At 38.2% G+C, this 15220-nt stretch overlaps 1 protein-coding gene and 1 pseudogene across 3 annotated transcripts in view; both read left to right on the forward strand.

The window, feature by feature from the left end:
• The window catches only part of LOC307190399, a 54029-nt pseudogene extending 42129 nt beyond the window's left edge, over positions 1 to 11900 (forward strand). The window contains exons 3-4 of the transcript in view: positions 10493 to 10538; positions 10914 to 11900. The product of the transcript in view is annotated as an uncharacterized misc_RNA (transcript). The remainder of the gene's footprint in view (positions 1 to 10492; positions 10539 to 10913) is intronic.
• Positions 1 to 13865, forward strand: part of TRIM68 (tripartite motif containing 68) — a 167987-nt gene extending 154122 nt beyond the window's left edge. For both annotated transcript variants that reach the window (XM_079930813.1, XM_079930818.1), the window contains one exon: positions 13398 to 13865. The gene's annotated coding sequence lies outside the window, so the exon portion shown is untranslated. The remainder of the gene's footprint in view (positions 1 to 13397) is intronic.
• Positions 13866 to 15220: the final 1355 nt, after the last annotated feature.

Below are 15220 nucleotides of genomic sequence, written 5' to 3' on the forward strand. Positions count from 1 at the left end.
TACAAAGCTACAATAATCAGAACACTACGGCACTGGTACAAAAATGACACATAGATCAATGCAACAGAATAGAGAGCCACAAATAAACCCACGCACATATGGTCAATTAATTTATGACAAGGGTGGCAAAAATATACAATAGAGACAGTCTCTTTAATAAACAATTATGAGAAAACTAGAGAGCTACATGTAGATGAATGAAATTAGAACATTCTTCACACCATATACAAAAATAAACTCAAAAGGAATTAAAGACTTAAATGTAAGACTGTAAATCCCAAAACTCCTAGAAGAAAACATAGGCAGTACACTTTTTGACATAAGACTTAGAAATATATTCTTTTCAATCTGTATCCTTAGGTAAGTAAAACCAAAGTAAAAATAAACAAATAGGATCTAATTAAATGTAAAGGCTTTTGCACAGTGAAGGAAACCATCAACGAAACGACAACCTACTGAATGGGAGAAGATATTTGCAAGTGATATGACAAATAAGGCGTAGATGTCCAAAATATATAAAGAGCTCATACAACTCAGTATCAAAAAAAGCAACAATCCAATTTAAAAATGGGCAGAAGACCTGAATAGACTTTTTTTTCAAAGAAGGCATACAGATGGCCAAGAAGCACATGAAAATATGATCAACATCACTAATTATCAGGGAAATGCAAATCAAAACCACAATGAGATATCACCTCACAACTGTTAGAATGACTGTCATCAAAAAGACAACAAATAAGTGTTGGTGAGGATGTGGAGAAAAGGGAACCCTAGTCACTATTGGTGGGAATGTAAATTGGGAAAGCCATTATGGAAAACAGTATGGAGATTACTCAAAAAATTAAAAGTAGAAATACAATATGATCCAGCAATTCCAATTCTGGGTATATATCTGAAGAAAATGTGAACACTAATTCAAAAAAACATGTACTCTAATGTTCATAGCAGCATTATTTACAACAGCCAAGATATGGAAACAAGCTAGGTATCCAACTACAGGTTAATAGATAAAGAAGATGTGATGGTATTTAATAGTATACATATTATATATATAATATACATATTATATATATAAATCAGCCCGAATAAGAATGCCATAAATAAGAATGAAATTTTGCCATTTGCAACAACACAGATGGACTTGGAGGATATTATACTCAGTGAAGGAAATCAGATAGACATAAATACTATATGTTTTCATTCATATTTGGGATGTGAAATAATCTATAAAAATATTCATTCACTATGTTGTACACCTGAAACTAATATAATGTTGTAAATCAACTATACTTCAAAAAAAACCCAGAAAATTGCTGATGAGGATGTGGGGAAATTGGAACCCCTTATACACTGTTGATGGGAATATAAAAAGGTATAACAGTATGGCAGTTTCTCAAAAACCATATGATCCAGCAATTCCAAATCTGTATATATACCCAAAAGAACTGAAAGCAGGATTTCAAAGGGATGTTTGTACACCCATTCCTTTAGTAATGTTATTCATAATATGTATAAGGTGGAAGCAACCCAAGTGTCTAAGTATGGATAAAAGGATAAACAAAATGTGATGTATACAAATAATAGAATATTATTTAACCTTAAAATGAATGGATATTCTGACACATGCTGCCACATGGATGGACCTCGAGGACATTATACTAAAAGAAATAAGCTGGTCACAAAAGACATATACTACGTGACTCCACTTATATGAGGTTCCTAAATCGTCAAATTCATAGAGATAGAAAATAGAATGGTGGTATCCCAGGACAGAGGGGAAGGAGGAATAAGCTTTTACTGTTTAGTGTGTACAGAGTTTCAATTTTTCAAGATGAAAAGAGTTCTGGAGATGGATGGTGATGATTGCACAACAGTATGAATGTATGTAATACTACTTAACTATACACTTCAAAATGGTTAAGATGCTAAATTTTTGGTGATGTGTCTTTTGCCACAATTTAAAAAAACCATAAAGGAGTTCTAATATATGTCCTTATAAGAAGAGGAAATTTGGACATGGACACACACAGAGGGAAGACCCTGTGAAGGTACCGGGAGACAAATGCCAGGTACAAGCTAAGGAGAAAAGCCTCAGAAGAAACCAACCCTGCCAGCACCTTAACTTGGACTTCTAGCCTCCAAGATTGTGAAAAAGTAAATTTCTCTTATTTAAGCCACCCAGTATATGGTGCTTTATTACGAGAGCTCAGCAAACTTGTACACCATCATACAACATTTTTCACAGATGTATTTTTGCACTTTTATCCAATGATCCCTTTGTTTCTTCAGAGACTACTGTTTATGAATTATGTACATCTATCTCTACATATTCCTATCTTTATTTTTTATCTTTGACAGAGAATCTCCAAGCCTGTGTCAAATGGGATATGAAAGGTTGGAAGTTGTCAAAGAGGGAAGGGTACAGAAAGAACCCAGAGACCTACTTATGCTGTTTCTATCTTTACTCTCATAATTCCCTCTGACACACACACACACACACACACACACACACACACACACACACATATACACGTAAATCCCCAAGAAAATAAGATTCTACCTTTAGTTCCTATGTGGTCAAAACTTCTTTCTTGTTTTTTGTTTGTTTGTTTTTTTAGCATAGTGGGGACAGTTGGAAAGCTTAAAAATGACAGTAAATTCTAACAACACATAGAGAGTAACATGCCTTAAAAGAAACAATTTTCAAAACAGAGGTCTGCTTATCCCCTCGAGGACTTATGCAAGGAATATCACCAGCCTGTAGGTCATATCCATTCCCAATGAAGAAGGAATGGCTTTGTTTCCAGTACAAGTTCAATATCACAAGGCTCCCATAGTCAGGTGATACCTCTAACACCAAAGCAACCGTGATTAGTCACAAACAGTAAAAGGAAATTACCTTCTGTATTTGCTCATCTGAGTGTGGCATACAAACAAAGCATGAACAAGAAATGGGAGCAGCCTATAGGTACATAAAATTTTACTGTCACGCAGGAATATGAGATTATGAAAAAGAAGCCTGATGCATTAGTTTGGGCCTAGTGATGATATTTCTAATCACCTAATAACTAGACTTCCCAACATCCCAAATGAGGGTGCAGAGCTGCATATCACCTATGAAGTAGCAGGAACAGTGCCTGAGGGTAGGACTTAGTTCTGCTCAGCGATCACACAACTCCTTCCTTCTGTTACTTGAGTCAAAAGTCTTGCTGTTATCTTTAAATCTCTTTTCTCTTAAATCCTGTATCTAATCTTTTAAGAAATCCCATTGGCACATTTTAGAAATAATACAAAATCTGATGACTTCTCACCTCATGCATTGTTACCACTTTGGTTATGAAACATCATGTTCTCTGGATTACTCTAGGACCTCTCCCTGCTTCTACCCTCACCTCCTTCCTCTGTTCTTATCACAGAATTCAGAAGCAAGCTTTTAAAAACATATGTCAAGTCATGCCAATTCTCTGCTCAAAACTCTGGCTTTTACCCTGAGAAAAATTAAGAACCTTTGCTAAGTCCTTACCTGGTCTAAGTTTCTGTGTGATCACAAAACTCAGCTAGCCAAAGACAAACAAACAAGCAAAGGAACAAACAAGCTAAAAAAAAAAAAAAGTGCCAGAGTGGGTGTGAAAGACACATTAAAAATTAATTAAATTCATGGGACCAAAAATAAAAAAAGAGAAAGCAGAATAAAATTGAGTAATAGCTTTAAATGGGTAAAAGAAGAGAATAGCTTATCCAGAACTCTATTCCCAGTGAAAATATCTTTTGAGATTGAAGATGATTGAAAGAGTTTTATAAACAATTATTGATGGAGAGCATCACTACTAGGCCTGCACTAAAAGCAAAACTAAAAGTTCTTCAGGCAGAAGAAAAGTGAATCAGATAGAAACATAGAATTGCAGAGAGAATGAAGAATACCAGAAAAGTTAAATATGTGGATAAATGTAAATTAATATTGATGCACAAAAGTCAGGAAAACACACATGGAATTGAGCAGAGATGTTCCAGTATTCTATCTGTTATCTCCAACACAGTTATCTAGCCTATGGTCACTCCCCACTCCATGTCTTTTTCATCCTTTCCCCATGACATCAGGCTTTAGGCCCCCAGAATGGAGTCAGGGGGCAAAATAAGGTATTTCGTCCCCTCAAGCCCTGCCTGCTTTATCTGGCTCTTGTCTGGACATTCCGACTATAAGCTATAGTCGCTCAATTAAGTCTGTATCACCTCAGCCTTCCTGGCCATGGCCTAGATCCCCATTTCCTATGAGTGTGCTATTTCTAACTTAACAGTGTATCCTCTGTTCCATGATTAGCTTCCTCTCAACGCAAGCCTGTTTTTTCTCCATCTTGCTTGCTTTGGTCCTGATGCCAACTTTTGGACTATCTATGCTTGGTTAATTTAGGCTCCAACTTTAAAGGTATTATGCAGGAATTCCACTTTATCTTAACATCTCAGGGTATCAGGCCTGTCTTTGGAGCTGGAGGTTGTGGGCTCTGGGGGATTGAGTTCACTGAATCAACTACCCCTGGAGGCTAACAATAAGGGAAGATAAAGTTAGGTCCAGGTGTCTCTGTAGGAAGGGAGTGGGTGTGATTGAGGTACATAGATCTGAAATTACTTTTCTTAAAGTATCATGGGGAATTAGGGCAGGTAAAGTTCATGGGGGACCCTGATAAAAACTGGCTTCTGACTCTGGACTTTGCAAAATAGCAGATATTAAAGTCAGTTGTAGGTAGAAAGATCAACCTTTATTATTTATAGATGGTTGGTAATTATTTATTGATAATTATAATAATAGTAGCTTCTCAAATATATACTTATATCCTCCCTTCATCCTGTGAATTAGGAAAAATTGAGAATATTATCTCCATTTTAGATATAAGAAACAGAGTAAAACCAGAGAAAGTGCCATTCCAAAGTTATAAGCTGGAAATCAGTGCCAATATGTAACATGTATGCAAAACAAATACCTAAGAGATGATCTTGGCCTTAGCCTGGTTCAGCTAGAACTCCTGCCCTTACAGGTCCTATCAGATAGGACTTGGTTGCAGTTTACATGTTCTAATGGGGCTCTCTTTCTTAGATGACACTGTATATGTAGGGTAGGAATAAGGAGAGGCACATGAAAGACCAAGGTACAAGCGGGCTGTACCTGAAGTGCTCACAGCCTCTGGAGAGCAAGAAATGACCTTTGGGAGGCATGAATTGGCACCACTAAATATGGACAGGACATGGGCTGCAGAAAACCCCAGGGGTGGAGCCCTGGGATAGGGGAACCCTAATGTCAACCCTCAGAGAAGAGATTAGAAAAATGTATCTGAGCAATCCAATTTCTTTACCAGGATTACATTTTTCTTTGTGTGACTGTACTCTCACTCTCTGTACTGACTACTACACAGAGTAGTCAGTTATGTTCTGAAAATGTACAGAGTAAGCCAGGGAAATGTAGAGACTCAGAGGTAAAGTTAAATATGTTTGGTTTTGTGGAAATGCATATTTACTGAAGGTAAAGTTGCAACAGGTATATGGGATCATTAACAGTCATTTATAGAGTGCTTGATATGTACCTGGCACTGTTTGGGGCACTGAAGATAAACCAGTGAAAAACAAAAGAAGTTCCTGCTGTCATAATTTTGTTTCCTACAAAGCTAAGTCCTTGGTTCCAGAGAATATTAGTAAGACATGCAAAAATACTTTCCAATGAGAAGAGGATGTTATGCTGATACATGCAACCAAGGCTAGTGGGGGGTTCCTTAGAACTTCTATCATGGATGAAAAATTAGATGAGAAGCAACTATTCTAGGATTGGATCAGATAGGGAGGTCTTCTAACAAAGTGAGGAGACATTTTCCATTAGTCTGGTTGTTCATGCTTCATTTGGTGAAATATTCAACACAGTATGTATGCCAGAGGTTGGGGGTCATAGAAGTGAATTAAGGTACAGTCCCTTTGCTCTATCCTTCACTTCAGAATATGGCAGGTAACTGTGGAAGGATAGAAATTGGAGAACAAAAGCAGAAATGTTTAAAAAATTTTAGGAGTCTTTTTTTTCTCTATTTTATTTTAACATCTTTATTGGAGTATAATTGCTTTACAATGGTGTGTTAGTTTCTGCTGTATAACAGTGAATCAGCTATACATATACATATATCCCCATATACCCTCCCTCTTGCGTCTCCCTCCCACTCTCCCTATCCCACCCCTCTAGGTGGTCACAAGCACTAAGCTGATCTCCCTGTGCTATGCGGCTGCTTCCCACTAGCTATCTACTTTAAGTAATTGACAGATGATGGTGGTTTGAATAGAGTGGAGGTAATTAAATCAGAGTAGGCAACTTTGTGACTTACTGTGGAGGTGGACCCAATTGGACCTGCTGATGTGGTGCAGAAAGTAAAGGGTGGAACAAAGGTTCACTTGATTTTAGGTGGAGCAGCTGATTAAAGAGGATATTGCATGTTGATGTATGAAATTCACACAGAGGGCAGAAATCAATATTTCTGCCTTAAGCATTATAGGTTGAGATATCTGCAAGACTGCTACATGGGGTTATTAAATAGACAGTTGGATATACTAGTCTGTGGCTCAGAGGGAAGGTAAGACATGGAAATTTATTTGTGAAGTTTTAGCGTCTGAGAACAAAATCCATGGTAAACAAGTACAACACCTAGAAAGAGAACAATGTTCAAAGACTTTTCAGAAGCAATATTCTCCTTCCTCTCCTGTGTTTTAAGTTTTCCCTTGCTACTGGATAATTCTCCTCAGCTTAAAAACATGCCATTTTCTCTTCCTTCTTAAAAACAAATGAACACCCCCACACTTCCACACACACACACATCCATGCACGCATACACACACACACACACACACACACACACACACACACACACATAACCTTGCCTTTACTCCACTTTCCTTTGCAGCCAGTGTCCCTTTTACTGATGGTCTTTGCAGCAAACCTCCTCAAAAGAGTGAGCCATGTGAACCAATTTCAATTCCTCCTATTTTTCTTATCCAACTCAGTCAAACCAGGTTTTTCCTCCCTCTATTCAAAATTTTTCTTACCAAGGTATCCAGTTTACCTCATTTCTAAACACAAGGCCAATTCTCTGTACTGGAATTATTTGACTCATCAGTAGCACTTAGTATGTTAATAGTCCCCTCCTCCTTAATACACTACATTCAACAGCCTATCAAGACAGTACATCATCTTTAAAAGTCTCTGATAGGTTGCCCATTCTCAGTCTCTTTTGCTGACTCTTCCTCCATTCGCCTCAATTTCTACTTTACTCCAGTTCTTAATATTGGGATTTAGTTCTTGGTTCTCTGCTCTTTATGAACACTCAGTGCCTTGGTGATCTCAGCTTCATAGCTATTAATATTATCTGTTTCCAGTGATCATAAGTTTATATCAGCAGCCAAGATCTGTCTTGAACTCCAGACTTGTATATCTAAATATATCAACATGTTCACTTGGATTTCTGATTGACTTCCTAAATAAAACATATCCAAAATTAAAATGTTGATCTTCCCCTTCATAGCCTCCCCCATCTCAACTGAGAGCAACTTCTTTTTTCAGTTGCTCAAGCCAAATATCTTGGTGTCATCTTTGACCTCCTTTTCTCTCATGACCTGTATTTAATCTGTCAAAAAATCCCATGGCTCTTTTCTCAAATATATCCCAAATCTGAATCGCTTCTTACCACATATGCTGCCACCTTGGTTCTTAGCCAACATTCTCCTTCCCTGATTACAGCCAGCCTCTAGAGTCTTTTTTCCTTCTGTTTTTGCCCTTACCATTTCATGCTATTCTCATTACAGGAGATGCAAAAAAAACTTTAAAAATATATTTTTCAAGTCTATCACTTTTCTTCTCAAAAAAAAGTGTCAGTGAGAGAAATAAGCAGCATTTGCAAAGTTCTATGAAGACCTATAGGGCCCTGTGTGATCTGGATCTAAATATATGACCTCTAGAAATCTCCCACTCATTCACATCATCTAACTACATGGACCTCTAGCTGATCTTTGAGCCCTCAGTGTATTCTGTCTTAGGGCATTTGTTCTGACTGTTCCCTTTGCTTAGAGTTCTTCACACAAGGGTAATTCCCTATATTCTCCATCTTTTATGCCTGTCTCATATCCTCTCATCCACCTTTTTGCTCAAGCCATTGCTGTGGCAACCACTTGAGTGCAGTTAGAACCTGACTGCACCTTACTCAGCTGTTTCCTGCCCCTGTGTTTCTCTGCTCCATGGTGTGGTGTACCTGAAGGAGACTGCTCAGCTGTTCTGGAGCCTATGTGAACCTGGAAGTGTGAAGAAATTAACCCTTGACCTGGTGGTGGGGTGGAAACCAGTGGATAAATATACCCCTCTTTTGTGTCTTGAGTAGATAATTCTGAGGTGCCTTCTACATGGTTCTTCGTGGGGGACTGGACACAGTTGATAGCATTATCCAGCTCAGTACTGCACTTTTGGACATGCTTCTCTGCTTTCCCGTTTTACCATGTCATCCCACTCTTGCTTCCTATTATTTTCTCCACATAAACCACCTGCATGGAACCCCAAGTTCTATTAAAGAAGCCAGAAACCAAGCTAATTTATTTTCTCACCTCAATCTTTGCGTAAGTTCCCTTCTTGATCTCTTTATTTAAAATTGCTACCTTACCACTCCTCCAACTTCAGGATTTACTATCCTCATCACCCTGTTTTTTTTCACTATAATAATACCTTCAATCATACTATGTAATTCAATTATTATGTTCTTTTATTAGAACAAACGTTCTACTAAAGGTATTAGTCTGCTTTGTTCTTGGATTTATCCCTAACCTATTCAGTAAAAATATTTTTCCAGAAATTTACTGAATATATTTACTGAATGTTCTGTGAATATAAAATTGACCACAGCTCAATACTGAGCCCTTCAGGAATTCAATATTTAGAGGTAAGGCAGAAAAAGGAGTGAAATGAGAATCTAAGAAGGTAGGAAATGGTAATATCATCATACCAAAGAGAAAAGAGGGTTTTAAAAAGGAGACAGTTGTAATTCAGATAAAAGTTGCTGAGAGGCTGAGTTGCATGAAAGAAGGTAAGTTACAATGGCACCATCATCATGGAGGTCATTGGTGGTGAATGAGAGCAGTTCCAGGGAAGTAATGGGAATGAAATGTTTTATTACCAAATGCTATTTGAATCAGTTGAGACTGAATATAAGCATTTCTAGATGTTTTCTGTGAAAAGCAGCAGAGATTTGAGGTAATAGAAGGAGGAGAACATAAAAACAAGGGAGGGAGAATATTAATATAATTTTTTAAAGAAAAGTGTAGTTCTATGGAGGAGGAGAGATGTAAATTGGCAAATAAAGCTCTGCAAACACTAAAGAATTATACAAAAAGATCTTATACATAATCCCACTTACACTCCTTACAGCCTTCACTACGTGAGGTAGAGCATTGCAATTCCCCATTTACAAAGAAACAGGCTTGGAGATAAGTGATATGTGCAAGGTCATGCAGCTAGTATAAGTGGCAGTCATGATTTGATACAAGACCTTCAGATTCTAAATTTTTTCTCTACCGCATGGAAAGAAATTAGGTTGTTTTCAATTTGGATATGCTGAACTTGTATTTCATATAAAGCATTTTAATGGAAGCAATAAAGCCTTTTTATTTAGGACACTGGAATTGGAGAAAGCTAGAACCAGCTGCCTAACACTACTATGATATTTTAGAGATTTTAAGTTTCCAAAAATTTTCTAATATTGACAAGAGAGCAAGTTCTTTCAGTACTTACTTTATTCAGTGTTATGGTAAATGTTTTAAATTCATTATCTTGTTAATGCTCGTTAAAAAAAACACATTACCTGGACCTAGAAGAGAGAAGAGTAGCTGTGTAAAAACTGGGCCACTCCAATGTTTAAGGATTCGAAAGAAAAGAGAAAAATAAGAGAAGAGGGAAAGATTAAATAGTGTTAGGAATAAAGGGCTTTTTTAAAAATGGAAGCCAGATATCAGTCTTACTGAAGATGAGAAGTCTCCTGTGATGAAAATGAAGGAGCTGGAAGATGGGTGGAGGGAGAGCCACATGAATATGGAAGTTAATTTGAATTGAGATGACGGAGAATCAAAAGAGGTGGTTCATTTTTCAGCAAGCTGGAGGCAGAGCTGTATTTACAGAGATTTGTGGTTGTGGAAGGGACTTGGGAGATATATTCTAGAACAGTTCTCTCCAGTAGAACTTTCTGCAGTGATGGAAATATTCTGTATCTGAATGGTCCAATATTGTAGCCACTAGTTACGTGTGTTACTGAGCACTTAAAAAGTGTTTTGTGTGACTGAGGTATTGAATTTTAATTTAATTTCAACAAATTTAAATAGCCATGTGTGGCTAGTGGCAACCACATCAGATGTAGTAGTGTTAGAGAAAATATACAGATTGTGTGATTAATATGAGCATTGGAAATTGCATGCCCCTATTAACTGACTTATCGAGGCACCCAAGCCTGAGATTTCTGAACAGAACATTGGCTTTTATGATCGTGAGTTTAGCTTGATTATCATATAGAAAGGTACCAATGTATATTCTAAGGAAATTGGTTTAAGTGTATTTTTACTTCTTTTTATCAGGGTATTTCTGACATCACTATGAACACAGAAAATACTACCTTTTCTCCGTTCCTTTATAAAATTGTCTGGTGATATCCATTTTAATGATGTTTAATGTTCTATCTACTAAATGAGATTCAAAGTTCCTTAAGGGTAGAAAATATGGGTTATGCTTCTCCATGTCTATGGCTATGTCTTCTCTAGTCTATCAGGACTACTAATTTTGTTTAAGGTCCAGCAATGAGAATAAGGGCTAATCCTCCCAAGAAGTTATACATGGGAGAAGGGACCCTGTAAAAACTGACAAGGAGAATCTTTAGGAGCCTTGCTAGCCTCTAATATTACCTCAATCCATCCAGCTGACTTCCTGTTGGTAGGAATTCCAGGTTTGGAGCAACTGCATGTCTGGATCTCCATTCCCTTCTGCTTTGCCTATACTCTGGCCCTGCTTGGTAACCTGCACCCTCCTCTTCATCATTCGAGGTGATACAGCCCTCCACGAGCCCATGTGCCTCTTTTTGGCCATGTTGGCAGCCACTGATCTGGTCTTCTCTTCTACAACACTTCCCAAAATGCTGGCTATTTTTTGGTTCAGAGATCAGGAGATCAACTTCTATGCCAATCTAGTCCAGATGTTCTTTCTCCACTCCTTCTCTATCATGGAGTCAGCAGTGCTGCTGGCCATGGCCTTTGACCACTATGTGGCCATCTGCAAGCCACTGCACTATATCACCATGCTTACTGGGCCACTTATCACCAAGACTGGCTTGGCTGCTGTGACTCAGGCTGTGACACTAATGACTCCACTCCCCTTTCTGCTTAGATGCTTCCATTACTGCTGAGGTCCAGTGATTGCCCACTGTTACTATGGGTACGTGGGTGTGGTAAGGCTGGCCTGTGGGGACATTCGCTTCAACAATATCCATGGCATTGCTGTGGCCATGTTCATAGTGGTGTTGGACCTGCTCTTTTTTGTCCTGTCTTATATCTTCATCCTTCGGGCAGTTCTACAGCTTGCCTCTCAGGAGGCCCACTACAAGGCCTTTGGGACATGTGTGTCCCACATAGGTGCTATCTTGTCCACCTACACACCTGTGGTCATCTGCTCAGTGATACACCGTGTGGCTCGCCGGGATGCCCCTCATGTCCACATATTCCTTGCTATCTTTTATCTTCTTTTCTCACCCATGGTCAAGCCCATCTATGGTGTCAAGACCAAGCAGATTTGTGATCATGTGCTCAGTCTATTCCAGAGAAAGAATGTACAGATACATACTTTCTTCCTTAACCACTAGTCCAGGACCTATCAGTCCAGTGGATACTGAATTGAGATGGAGAGGGAAAATCTCAGTAAGAAAATTTCAGAGTTTGGCAATTCTCCAGTATGACAAGGTCCCACTCCTCACAGATCTACCAGTCAGATCAAACTGGGTGTGTCGCTATAGTCTGATAGCAGAGGTTTGACCTTCCTATTCTTATAGGTTCATCACATGATAAAGGAAAACATAAAGAACCTCTCAAAGCATTATTGTCATCTAAGTGAAAGACAGTCGAAATACTGCCTGAGATTGGCACAAGAAACTGAGGTCTTGGTGAACTCTTCATCCAGACTGAGGAATTGAACCACAAATTTTATGACTAAAATGCCAACACCACAACTAGTACTGAAATTGCCACAAAATCCTTCTGGTAAGTGGCCTCCAGCCTCTGCCACTCTTTTTTAGCCTACTACCACTCAATGTTATTAGCTCTACAGTTGGACAGCTCCACTTCTAATGAGACTTATTCCTTCCATTAAGTCAGTTCCTTTCTGACTTCTGACTCATACTAATGACCAATTCTTTTATTGAACACTTAGCAGAAGAGTCTCCTGACATCCATTTATATTAACTTATATCATCATGTAACTAACTTTTCACATGTATATGCCTTCTGTCTCCAAAAAAACTTAGTAATATTTATTGAATGAATGAATAGAAGAGCTGAACACGATCCTTGAGCTATGGAATGTAGAAACAGTAATTAATACCTTTCCAGCTTAAAGTTGAGACTGCTGAAGCTAAAGAAGAAAATAGTTACAATACATAATTGCGATAGGCTGAATTACTGTTAGGATATTTATTCTCTTGTCCCTCTACCATGGGAGGGGGTTTTCCTCACTCAAGGAATGTTAAATATTGACTTTCTTTGACCAGTGGAATTTGAGTGGTCTTGAAATGTGCCGCAATAATCAGAAATGTTAAAATGTGTTGTGTAGCTTGGCTCAGTAGCGCTCAATTTTCTCCTCTGCTTACGACAATGATCATGTCCCCAGAGTTCTTCCTTCAATCTAGACCAGTGATAGAAAAGATACATGGAGCAGATGTGAATCTGACTCACAGCCTGGAATATAGCCACAGATGACCCACAGTGTTCATATAACATGAGCAAGGATGATTTTGTTGGGTTTATTTTTTTGTAGTAAACCACTGAGATTTGGAAGTTGTTTCATCGAATAAGCCAGGGAAAGCTGATCGTTGGAGTTGTGAGCTCTTTCTTGCACTCCAACTCATGACAGTTCAAGACCAAGTATTTAAAGAAAAGAAAATGCACTATTTCTTCTTCTAGTATATCTTAAAAATGATACTGGATTTCACTTATCTTTCTGCTTTTGTCTTCTTATGCAAACTCTAATAATTGAACACTCCTTTAGTCAGTTCTTTGTAAAAGAATCTCTCATACACACTTTTCATGAAGGCCTGCTTATACAACCATGTTCTGTTTTTCATTTTGTGACCCTTTTCTTTCTTCAGTAATAATTAAAAGAAGTTTCTTCGATTCTAAGAAAAGAACACAGAAACCTGACAGTCTCTGAAAAAGCATCTCCTGACCCTCCAGGCCCATGTTGTGTCACGGCTTGCCTCTTAGGCACACATGAAGGTTGGTGGTTTCAATGGGTCTCTGGCCAGTTCCCAGTGTCTCAGTCATCCAGACGTTGAGGTGGGGTAATTGGACAGCAAGGAAAGAAGCAGTATGAAACAAAGGCCTCTGACTCTGTCCCCTAAGACTTCCCAAACTCTAGTTTGGTTTTTCTCAGTAGAGATGAAGCATTCTATGTGACAAATTGTTCAAGAATATTCACTCTCCCAGAGTATACTTCCCCACATATTGACCATGAGGATAGCCATCTGCATCACTTTGATCAATGGGGTATAAGCAGATGTGGTACAAGCAGAGGCTTGAAATTTGCTTATACAGTCGGGCTTGTTGTCTTCTGACTCTGCTGCACCATGAGAATGTGCCCTGGTTAGCACACTGGTCCAAGGAGGATGAGGGAAAAGTGGAGCAGAGCTGCCTGATCAACTTGCAGCTTGAAGCAGAGCCTCACAGCCAAGTGCAGCTTGGATCATCAGATCCTCCGCTGACCTTCAGATGCATAAGCAAATCCAGTTGAGATCAGCAGTCATCTCAGCCAATCTCCAGATGTATGAGAGATACATTTTTATGTATGTACAACATACATTTTATGTTGTATGCCACTGAGATTTTTGTGGGTATTTGTTCCACAGTACATTCTGGAAAATAACTGTTTCTGTCATTATTATTTAGTAAATTGAATATAATTGATTAAGTATTCCCAGGATATAAGATCTGATTTGTCCCTATGTTTGGTACAGGAATGACCTTGCCTTTTAGGTGACACTCATACCCTCCCACAGAGAGTGATTTTTGCCCCACACAGAAGTCTAATAGTATATGAACTCCATTACCATGTAATAAACAACAGTATGCACTGTTAGCTTTATTCACAAATAGTTATTTCCTATCTTATATCAACACTGTGTGCTTAGATGGAGCACAGCCCTCATGAGAACAGTACACGCAAGCTATTTTTAGACTTGAAGGTTTACCATTACACAGATACAAGAGGATACAGAAAATGCATTTGAACGAATTCTAACTTAATTACAACACCTCCAATCATTCATGCACCCTAGCTCTGGATTTCCTGGACCCTGAGTAACTGTCAGTAAGTTGCCCAGACAATGCCTCTGCATGAATCATTGAGTGACCCAGACATCCATGTTAGCTATGACAGTCCCAGCCCATTGATAGCTTGGAAATGACCAAATGACAGACTTAGAATACCGACTAACAAAACAAGGAAGTCAAGCTTCAGTCTACATTTTAGCAAACACATTAGAAGTAACCAAAGTACTTGAATATCATTTCATGTATTTTGCTTGGAATACTTCTGCATCACTACTGTGCTTGTTACCTCCCTCTAGTGTATTTTTCATCTCAGATATTGTAATTTTCATAGATAAATGTGTTTTTCTTTCATCTCAGATATTGTGGTTTTCATCTCTCAAAATTTGATTTGGTTATTTTTTACATCTTCTGAGGCCTGTATCTGACATGCTCAATATTTTCTCTAGCATCTTGAATATACAAAATCTTTATAATTGTTTAATATCTTTATATGCTAACTTTATCATAGGTACCTATTTTATTGGTTTTGACTGATTGATTTTTATTATGTATATTTTCCTGGTAATTTCTTTATTGAATGCCAGATGTGTTGAATTTTGGGGTACTGGATACTCCTGTATTCTTTCTTTTTTTAAAACATCTT

The sequence above is a fragment of the Stenella coeruleoalba genome, assembly GCF_951394435.1.
Source record: "Stenella coeruleoalba genome assembly, chromosome: 8".
Classification (NCBI taxonomy): domain Eukaryota; kingdom Metazoa; phylum Chordata; class Mammalia; order Artiodactyla; family Delphinidae; genus Stenella; species Stenella coeruleoalba.